Below are 12027 nucleotides of genomic sequence, written 5' to 3'. Positions count from 1 at the left end.
AACCATTTTTAACATCATTCATGAAAGTCTTTCTAGATGATTTTAGTGTGTTTGGGAAAATGGTTGATCATTTAAAACACCTCAAGCTTTGCTTTGAGAGATGCAAGATGGTGGGTTTAGCACTTAACCCCTCAAAGTGTGCTTTTGCTGTAAATAGGGGCACTCTACTTGGATATGTTATTTCCGAAGAGGGAATGCATATTGATAGCAGGAAAGTCTCTGCAATCCAAGAAGCTATACAACCTAAGAATGTCAAGCGATTGGCAAGGTTCATAGGACAAGTGAAATGGCATAAGTTTTGAGATATTTATCTCATGTGTGCCATCCTTTGATAAAACTGACAAAGAAGAAGATAGCTTTTATTTGGGGTGAAGAACAGGATAAGGCTTTCAAATTATTAAAGAAGATGTTGGTGATGGCACCAATTCTTCAACCACCTAACTGAAATTTGGAGTTTCATGTTTTTGTTGATGCATCCCATATTGCAGTAGGAGCTGTACTGATGCAGGAGAAGACAAAGGGCTGGTTTAGACCAGTATATTATGCAAGCAGAGTTCTTGCTACTACAGAAAGGAATTATTCAGTTACAAAAAGAGAAGCATTAGGCATGATATATGCTCTCAAGAAGTTCAGACATTATCTTTTGGCCAACAGGGTGGTTTTTCATGTAGATCACCAGGCTCTTCTTTATATGGTGAATAAACCTGACTTGTCAGGGAGGATGGCTAGATGGGTATTGTTATTACAAGAGTTTGATTATACAGTTATCCATACACTAGGAAGAAGTCATGTGGTAGCAAACTATCTTAGCAGAATAGAAACAGGAGAGAAGCCAGAGGGAATTTTAGATGATTTCCCTGACTCTGAGATTTTTTAGACTCAGTCAGTTGAACCAAAAATTGGTATGACCAGATGTTGATGTTCCTTACAGATGGATTATTTCTTGAATTAATGAGCAAGGATAGGAGGAAGAAGTTAGCTTTGAAGAGCAAATCCTTCCTTGTTATTGCAGGGGTACTTTACAAGAGGGGCATAGATCAAGTAATCAGGAGGTGTGTCCCTGAATTTGAACAATCAGCCTGTGATTAAGGAGGCACATAAGGGAATAGCAAGAGGACGCTTCTCTGGTGAGATAACAAGGAGAAAGATATTTCAAGCAGGGCTATGGTGGCCCACTATGATTAAAGACGCCCATGAATTCTCAAAAACCTGTATCTAGTGTCAAAGAGATCGCAGGCCAACTCAAACAAACAGAATGCCTCATCAACCTGTATTACCCTTGGAACCATTTCAAAAATTAGGGATGGATTTTGTAGGACCATTCAAACCAGCTACAAGGTTTACAGGAAATAGGTATGTCCTTGTTACAATTGATTATTGTACAAAATGGGTAGAGGCAGTAGCTTTGAGAGATAATAAAGCCTCTAGTGTGGCCAAGTTTTTGTATAAGAACATCATGACCAAGTGGGTGCCCAATAGAACTAGTTTTAGATCAGGGGGGCCATTTCTTGAATAAGGTCATCAAGAAGCTAATTTCAGTCAATTCATTCTCATGTTAATATAGAACCTCTTCAGGTGGAGTTGCCATGTCAGACCACTTGGGAGAATCCCTTGGATTCCACCAAAGAGTACAAGGAGCTTGATGAAGGGCTATCAATAGAAAGCCAAAGATCCTTTAAATTTGTTTCTGGTTTTGCAGGTTTGAACAAAGTTGTTGAAGAACAAGATGATCTGGAAGTGGAAAGCTTGAAGATTACTGATGGTGACATAGTACCAGTACAAACCAGAGGCCTTGTTTCTGATCCACAATTGGCTGAGGTGGTTGCTGATATGCAAGATCAGTTACTGGAAAAAGGAATCAGACAAAGATACTAGGAAGGATCTTGCTAAAGATATAGAGGGAAGATCTAAGTGTTAAGAGCAATACCTGCTGAAAGATCAGGTGGACCTGTTAAAGTGGGTTAGACTAGTAAAATTTTGGAAAAATTTATGTCCACCGTGATCGCCAGGTGTAAAACCTAGGGTTTTATAGGATAGTATTAAGTATTATTAGGTTTTAAACCTTTACCGGAGATATCAGGAATCATGAGTTGAAGAGTCGTGTCATGTTATGTCTCTTGGGATCTTCATGGTGAAGGCGGTTAAGCTTCGAATACTGTGCGTAGATATAGAAATGTGTGTAGCTATTGGAAAAACAGATGTTATCTTGGAAGGAGTTTTTTACTGTTTTTACTATTGTGTTATGTCCGACATGTTTGCCTTCAATTGAACAGATATCAATGTATGCTTAGGAATTACCAATGAATGAAGTGTTGTAAATGTTCAGATTGTGCAGAAGACAGAATACTTGAAATGACAGGAAGAATTAATGTAAAGATTATCTGGTGTTGAGTTAACCCTCAACAATATCCCCCAATTGATGGTGTCCTCATAGGACCACATGCATCACTATGTATAAGCTGTAATTTCTTAACAGCTCTCATAGATCCATCCTTTGGAAATGTAGTCCAAACAGGCCAATACACCCAAAACGAGTCCCAAGCCAAGACAGCGCAGGCAGTGCCCGATAGTCTGGACACAAGCAATAACATCGTGTCTACCTCGAGGAAAGAGATAGGCTTGAAAATCATGGATCAAAGCCTTCTCAAATGATTGGGAATATGCTGCATCAATAAAGACTCTTGTGGACATCGCCCCCGCAGGCCAAGCTTATGGTGTTAGTTGGGAAGGGATTGTCCAATCCATATCTGGGGCAGCGTATCTACGATTACATATATAGGTTCATTGAATAATAAAGGATCCAAAGACCTATGGTGTAAGTTGGGCCAACCAAAGCAAGAATGCCCACAATGAGCGAAATGATAACACCTCCTGTGAGCCCAACAAATCCTAACTTTGTAGTATCACTTGGCCATGATTGGGGTAAGTAATCAAACCCAAAGGCATATCCTTAAAATATAGATCACACACCTTTGAATGCTATCACCCAACTACAAGCCCAAAACCAACATGTTCTTAAGCAACGATCTGTGGCCTCGGTAGCGGAATCTAAAAGGAAGAAGAAAAATAGGAGAAAAAAGTCAGTTAAGAATAGGAAAATAAAGGAAACCAAAAAGACAAATATTGGGATGCTTGAAGAGCCAGTCTTCATTAGGGACCTAGATGAAGACTAGAACTCCTTGGACACATGGTCAATTCTGAACAGGGTAGGGAAATACCCTCCAAAACCAAGAGCACGGGGAAGGAGACCCCATGGGAACATATAATTCCTGAAACTAGATCACACATGACAAAACTTGGTTCTTATCCTAACCCTTAGAAGGAGATTGAGAAACTCCAAGAGAAGGTTAAACCAAGACCCAAGCTAGTGAGAGTCTCAAATACTGTATACCCTAGTATCTTAATACCTACTACTAAGATTCACAAGCCTCTAGATGTGTTGAGTGTCATGATGGAAGAGACTGAGACCTTCACCTCTCATATTTTGATCCATGATTGGTTCATATTTTGATCCATGATTGGTTCAAGGGATAACTACCATACGAAAACCTTGAGCCCATCTTGGAAATGGATTTTCTAGTCTCACCATTTGGCACCTATTTATGGAAAGGAGGTCATGACTGCACCACTAAAATTTCCCAAATTTTTAGACTTTATGACCTCACAAACCAGCACAACTATAACCACCTGATTGAGTGGAGATCCTGAATTGTTTGAAGCGATGAGAGCTCTCCTTAATGAAAAACTCAAATTTGGATTACTGCCATTTGTTGACATGCATAAGGCAAGTCCCCAATATATACAATGGAGACACCTCGGATTATACCCGAATCAATAGTCCCAATGGAAGAAGAAAATACCAAATCTATGGTTAAAATTCAACTTAACAAACTAGGACAATACTTTGAAGGTGATGAGTCTAACGCACTACTACCAGTCACACTGTCGAGGGTATCACAGTAATGGGAGTCGTGGTGGATGACGGCGCGGGAGTGAGCATAATCACCAAGAAATGCTAGGAGAAGATGGCCAAGCCACATCTAGTAATATTAGACATCATTGTCAAGATGGTTGACATGATTGTCGCCAAACTATAGGGATGTTACGAGATTAAAAGATCAAGGTTCTCAAACATCAGGTTCAATATACCTTCATTGCCTTCATTGTTATGGACTTTTCCAAACAATAAGAATCATATGAAATGATCTTAGGACGCCCGTTCATGAGAGAAGTGAATATGGTACATGACTAGTCTAAGAACCATGTCCACCTGCAATTCAATGATTCCATCATTAGGGTTGATCTTGTGACTAGCCACATACATCCTATAGGTAGTGGAGGACTTTTTGAAAACCGTTCAGACACACCACCACTTATTCAACCCCATTGCAATACTGCTATACTTGTAGAGAAGACTGATACAAGGAAGGATCCATACCATAAGGATTCTGACAAACAAGTTATTGAACCTAAGGATGATCTAAATTGGATACATATGATGGCCACAAGCGATATCTGGGGAACCATAGGATCTACATGGGTTACACCTGATATGGTGAGAGGAGCTTCCTAATGTGGTGTCCCTACGAATGATTCGCGCGCCAAGAAAAGGACCACTAAAAAGAAGACCCAAGCCCAACAGGAGGCAAGGGAAAGACAAGCCAAAACTACAACAACGTAGAGAAGAAAACCTTAAACCTAGTGCACAAGCCTTTGTGGGAGAGGTTGAAGGAGACATAGAGGAGCACATACAACCTCTACAAACATCCATTCAATTTCTTAGCCCTTATGGTAAAATGCTCTATAATGCATTACTTTTTGATACGGGGACTAGTGACAATCTAATTTCCTTCAATCCATGGAACCAATTGGGAAAACCCCAACTCGTAGATACCTAAAGGTGAAAGGTATCCATGGTAGAAATACCAAGGTTCTTGGGCTATGACAAATAGCGATATACTCTGATGGAAGAAAGCAACTCGTGGGAGACTTCCTGGTTATGCCTACCATAACAGTATCTGAACTGGTAATACTTTATCGTACATGGATGAAGGCTACAGGATGTATGATTGATTGGTCGACAAGGTGTGTCATTGTAGGTGAAACCACAACTGAACAATCTACTAAACCCCTACGAGCTCTCACTATTATCAAGGATCACCACGAGGAGGAAGCTTCAACATCCACAAAACCTATGGAAATCCCCTCCACTTCAGCGTCCACTAAAAAATCTCGCTTCTTCTACCTCCACACAGCAAACATCTGCATGTCAAAAGAACAAACAGATATGACGAGCTATAAAGTGGCAACCCAAATCTACTTAAAATGGGTTCCCAAGATTTCTCCATCCATACCGCCTCGACTGACCAAGCAAAGAGCACCTCAACATAAGAATTGGCGTAGGAAATCCAAGTTACAAGTTAGCCCAAAATGGATCCCCAAATGCTTATTAAAATCTCAAGGCTACTATGAGGTAACTATTGTATTTGGATACCAAAACATAAAAGCATACCACTAGTCTCACTGCGCCGCTTTACGAATTCCCAAATCTCCTCATCAATGATGGATAAAGGCTTCAATACTTCAAATGTCAACAAAGGGAAAGCTATTGTAAAAGAACCTTCACCACAAATTCCCAAACAAGTTTGGATCCCAAAAATAAACCCTATCACACCAAACATGGTGATGGTGGATAGTGAAGCTTCTACATCACTAAAGGTTACAAAAGCATTGTTGGCTATCCAAGCCCCAACCCCATTGATTTTCCTAGAGCGACCCACTACGCAAATGTCAACTCCATTGCTCATCTATAAGGGTGAACCCATAAGCTCCATCTGGTCTTATGAGATCCCTTTTCCGCCATTGAAGCTATAATTTTACATGCCACAACAAGTAACAAAGGGTGCTCCTAAACACTGATGGAGCAAAGGTGGAAGGGATGGCTACAGAAAACCTACAATACCTTCCACAAGATCAAGGTATGATAGAAAGCAGGAAGGGGAGACTTATGCTAATATCATTACATTTACCCTTCACGTTTTGCTTCCCGTCGACAAGATCATTTCCATATCAAGAGGGAGCCTATTGGAAAAAAAGCTAACCCATGACAATATAGCGAACTAATAGTGTACAGTAATATAGCAACTATACACATACTAATAGTGTACAGTAATATAGCAACTATACACATACTAAAAATCTGACTAACTATACAAAAAAAAATTTAAAGAGATGATGAGAAAGAGCACATGTCAAATAAAATAATGAAGTACGACTCTCCTGTGACTACAGGCCAAGAGCATGGAACTTTTGTGAACCAACACGAGTGACTCTATCCTAGACCTGGATTGCCAAGAATGATACTATTGAGGGCAGCTAAGTATTCCTTCTTTTCAAATCCACTCATGCTATTTTTATACACCCCTAGGGGAGGGATGTGTTGTGGAGCTACCTTTGTGGACCTGTTCTACCTACATTTCCATCCCCTTACACCATGCCTTACCCATAGGCATTGCATGTTGTTGTATGCAGCGTCCTACTTATGTTGGCAGTGTAGAAATTATTTTAGGTGCTATGGGATAGGAATATTGTAGTCCATGGTAGGAGAGACACCACAACGACATAATCAATGAGTTTACATTACCTACCCTATCAAAATAGTACATAGGAACAACTTGTAGAGTAGGGAGGAGGGTAAGAACATATGGACTTACACCGTCAATTTTTGGAGTACTATTTTCGCTTCCTTGTCCCTTCTAGAGCATGGTGGGTGATTTCCTAAATAGCTTCCTTGTCCCTTCTAAAGCATGGTGGGTGATTTCTTAGATAGCTTAGCTCACGGTAGCTACTTAGCTCACTTACCGTTAGTACCTATATCACAGTGAGAATGCACACAAACCATTGCCTAGTATACTAGAGGACACATATATATATATATATATATGAAGCACACCCCAAGTGAGGGGAAAAATCAACCTAGTGAAGAAGAATTGGAGCATGCTTATGAACTATAGTTATCTAATCATGATCTTGCTAGATGAGTTTAATTTCAGGTTATTGAGGTGCAGTCGCGTGAAGACCAGATCCAAATTTACAACATGCGGTGGACGTGCAACCTCGATATGGACAGGATTTTCCTCATTGCTGCTGCCCAGGTGTATTCTAAACCCATCCTCACCTTTTGCTATTGTTTCAATATTTTTATGGTTCTCCATTTAGTGTTTGTTTAAGTTCTTGCTTGCATGATTATGTACCTAGTCTTTCAATTTTATAGTTATTACTTGGACAACCCTTTACGCTTTGGTCCTAGGTCAATCCTCCCTGAGATTGACCTTAAGAGTATGCCAAGTACTTCACCTTCCTTAGTGTGACCTCTTTAGTTAGAATTGAGCCTTCTATGTAAATTGTGAAGGTGAAACTAGTTTATAAAAAAGTAAAACAAAGAAAAAATACAAAAAAAACCCCACAAGAAGAGAATCATCGCCTAGGTAGGACTTTTGGCTCTTAGTGATAGAGCCTTGGGACCGTAGCCTTGATTTCCATGGGATAGGACCTTGTCGCTAAAAAACTATCAATAAAGGGAAAAAAGACCATTGCTATGGAGATACTTAGCGGTTCTTGGATACTCTTGTAGGACTCTGGAGGACCATTGCTTGGGTCTCCGCAAGGTGGTGCCCTTCTTTTATATTTTTAGAATAAAAAAAGACACATAATAATCACTTAGAAATTCTATTTATAAGGCTAGAAAATAGCTAGAGATGGTTTCACCAAAGTGATAGTCTATCGACTAAGGTCATAACCCAAGGCATGCTTTTTCCTCCACCTTAGTTTAGATCAAATTTGGACCACCCTTAATATTACCCTTGTCTTAACTAGAAAACTTGACTAGTCGCAAGAATCTTTTCTCACTACTTGGTTGGTGTTTGCATTATGCTTGAATTCAATTATTTTCCGTAAGAGCACCTTACTCGTGGTACCATGTTGCCTTGCAGACCTTCCAAGACCTCCGACATTTCATGCATCTAGCAAAACAATCTCGACAAATCTTCATTGACATACTTCGAGGACCAAATCTGCACCATGAAGGGGGGCATGTTAACCCTCATTTTGGAAACCTCTCCAACGTTGATGCCATTCATTGGAAACCATCACTTCATTTGGCCATTGACATTAAAAATGCTAACATTGTATATTTTACGTGTGTGATCGTCACTTATCTATGAAAGTTGTGCCACATGATTAATTATGGAGATTGCATTCTTACATTAAGTGTTTGCACAAGCTTAGGTGGTCCTGTGTGGATAGCCATGGGCCTATATTTTAAGTATTTTATCGACGCCCAAGGTGTGAAGGTTGGGGCCCAAGATAAGGGTCATTTTGTATTCTCACCATCATTCTTTTATGCATCTAATAGATTGTTCTTCTTCTCTACTCTCTTGCCTAATAGATTGTTCTTCTTCTCTACTCTCTTGTTCTTCTTCTCTACTCTCTTGCTCTCTCTTGTGTGTCTTTCTTGCTTGCCTAACAGATTGTTCTTCTTCTCTACTCTCTTGCTCTCTCATGTGTGTCTTTCTTGCATATGTGTGAGTGCATGTGAGGGATATTGAGTGTGAGAGGAGGGTCGAGCTTCCATCGAAGTGTGGTAGTGGCGTTGGAGTGGAGCTTGGAGTGTGACTACATGGCAACATTGTCTCCTACGAGAATCCGAGCACAAGCATTCATGAGGTGAGTGACACAACTTGCCTATGCAATTGTGAGCTATAAAGATAATTTTTCCAACTACATTCTCTATTAATATTTCTTACATCCACATTCCTGAGGTAGGGCCCTATATGTGTGAACTTCTATGTCGTGGATACTTTCTTCTTGTCCTTCTTCTTTGTCAAGGCAATCTCGACATCCCTGAGGACTCGAGCTTTGTGGATGCGTAGTCAGAGTCCTTGTGCTCCTTTTAATGGGGAGTCATCTTGTAAATGTAAAAATCAAATTTGTCAGCCCCCCCAAGCTAGCTGGTAAGGAGACTCGTCAATTGCTTTCCCCTTTTTTTTTGAAAAGTTAGTATGTTAGTGTTATAAGCTTTTGTTAGTTAAGTTATATGTATACTTATGTGATTATCTAAAAGACTTCTTCAGGCATGAATAACCAATCTAGGTATCATGTTTGTGAATATCTTGAGATATTCTCATCCAAAAATGTTATCATGAAGCAAAAACATGCTAGAATGGATCACTAGTGCAAAGGAAGATAAGATTAAGGTTAATAGTGCCATTCTCCGTGTGCCTCAGCAGGATTTGTCTCTAGAACTGATGCATCAGAATTTCTTTTTACATGTATTGGTGCTGGCCGAACTGTTCATGATATGTTTCAGTTTTGTTTCAGAGTTTTGTCCCCCTCTTTTCTGAAGGGTTCATCGGGTCACTGTGTCTCCCCATGGACCTTCCACATGGGATCTTGTATCAACCTTTTCTTTTAATATATTCCGCCGTTTTAACTTAAAAAAAAAGGTGCTGACACATGTCACCCACCCTATTAATGAGTCAGCTGCCCCATACCCCTCACTTAGTGTGCACATTTAATCTATTTTTGCCGTTCTTCTTTGCTTGTTTTTTGCTTTTTCTCTTCCATTTTTACTCCTGCTACATCGTCTCTTGCTTTGTTTTCTCTCCTACTGCAGCATCTCTTGCTTCATCGCCTTCAACTCTTAATTCTCTTCCATGCCTCTAATTGATCGTCGTTGCCCGCATCATTGAGGTAGGGGGAAATCTTGCCTTCTGCTTTTTTTTTTTGGGGTTATCATCTTCTTATGCTCGAAACATTCTTGTGCTGTCACAAGAATGTGATCATAACACTGTCGTTGTCTCTCTTGACATGTTATCATAACAATGCCTTCCTTTCTACTAGTGTATCCCATGAACACAATCAAACCTCGTTATGACTTCCTTGGCCGTACACACCAACAAAAACCATATACAAAGTTTTGTAAATCAAACCTCACTATGACTTCCTTGATCGTACACATCAACAAAAACCCTAAACCAAGTTTTGAAGTCAATCTTGATGTCTTTACCATTCCTTTGTTTTACACCCTCCTTTCCCACATAAAAAGAACTGTAGTCTTAAATATACGAGTTGTGAAAAACTAGACTATTTTTTCATGCCAAAATGATTTTTTATCTGATTAAGGGAAAACACTTGGGCTTACACATTCACATCTTTTTGAGTATAGCCATGTATTTCTTATCCATTTTAATAACCAAAATTTTGGCGTGAATATCTTAGGATATTCACAACTATGAAAAATGAGATTGATTTTTCATGCCAAGAGAAATTCTCCGGCAGCTTAGCATTGCATCTTCTTATGACTTACTAAACCATTATAACATCTTTTTATCTTCAAAAAATAACATTTTTTTGGTAGGAATATCTCAAGATATTCATGTCGTGAAAAATTAGACTGGTTTTTCACGTTAGCCAGCCCCTCTTCTATTCCGGGACAGAGGATGGTTAAACATAGAGAGCAGAAGATTAAGGGCAAAAAACATTGCAGCATAACAACTTTACTGTACCAGTTTGACATATAAAACCTGAAGCACAGACTGAGGCTCTAGGCAGTGGCCAGCCAGCCCCAGTTGAAGCAAGACTGTCTTCAATTCAGACGAGAGGCTGAGAAAATCTCATGAACAGAAGATTGGGGCCATGAGGGCTTAAGGAACCCCACAGAAGCTTTCTGAAGCCTGGACGTAGTACTCGGAATTCTGAAGTCTTCTTTGACATTCCAGCTGAAGCTCTTGTATCATAGCTTCCTTTGTTTGGCAATGCGAGGAGACATGGAATCTCTTCCATTTCCTCCAAGGTAGGTCTTGCCACCGGTCCACCTCCATGGGAACACCACTCGGCCGGAGTTGATGGATTAGCTTGAGTACACTGTCAAGAAAAAGATAAAAGTGGTGATTAGTTTTGATTTCATATAGAGCTTCATTACGTTGCTTCCAAACATGCCAAAGAAACAGAATTCTGACGGACTGCCACGTTAAAGGGTCAAGTGAGTGACATTCGCCTAGGAGGACTTCTTTCCAGCTCAAAGGGATTTTCCTAATTTTCTTAAAAGCCTTGTTCAGAACATCCAAGAATTGTCTAGTGTCTGGGCAAGAGAAAAAGAGATGGGGGACAGTTTCAAGCTTGGAATTACAGCGGGGACAAAGGCCGTTACCATGCCCAAACTTCAGGGCCTTCTCAAGGGTCCAGGTCGCTTTGTGCATGACAAGCCAGGCCAAAATGGCGTGTTTTCTTTCATGAGCGAAGGCCCAAATGAGCTTAAATCGGTTGATGTTTGTTCCAGGCCAAGGACCATCTCTTATTGAGCTTAAGAATCAGATTACTTGCATGCAAGGTGTTAGGTAACTTGACCAGGTTACTGGAGTCTCCCCACCGGATGGCTTTAGAAAAGGTTATACAGTCACAACTCAACCCCGGGGGAATGGAAACCTTAAGAGCATTACACCTCTGAATGACCAACTCAACTCCACTACGGGACAATATGAATTTATTGCAGATTTGATCCCTGTTTAACATGCCAGTTGAGTCACATAAGTCGCCCCAAACCTTTATACCAGCTTTGAAACAAGAAAGACTGGTCTGGACTTGTTCATTGGAGATCGGAGACACAAGATGCCCAAACCACACAGAGTCAGCGGAATAGGCATATCTACCTCTCTTGGTAAAGGTTTGAAAACAGAAGAGCTTTTTGTATTTCATCCACGACTCCCACATCCTACAGCACAGTTTACTGCCTATAGGGGAGAGATCGGCCTTTGAGAACAAAGCTTCATTGAGAGAGAAACCCTTCCAAGATCTTTTACCTTTGAGCCAAAATTTATTGATATCCCTTTTGAGTAAGTCCGCCCAAACATCCTTAGACAAGATGGCCCTTTGCACCCATTTAGCTGCAAGCTTCTCAGCAAGCAACCCGATGTTGATGATGCCAAGACCCCCTTGCTCTTTTTCCAAGCAACATGACTGAAAAGCTAC

The sequence above is a fragment of the Cibotium barometz genome, chromosome 58 (assembly GCF_041138505.1).
Source record: "Cibotium barometz isolate CiBa-2024 chromosome 58, ASM4113850v1, whole genome shotgun sequence".
Taxonomy (NCBI): Eukaryota; Viridiplantae; Streptophyta; class Polypodiopsida; order Cyatheales; family Cibotiaceae; genus Cibotium; species Cibotium barometz.
The sequence above is the reverse complement of the archived record's forward strand: the minus strand, read 5'-3'. Positions refer to the sequence as shown.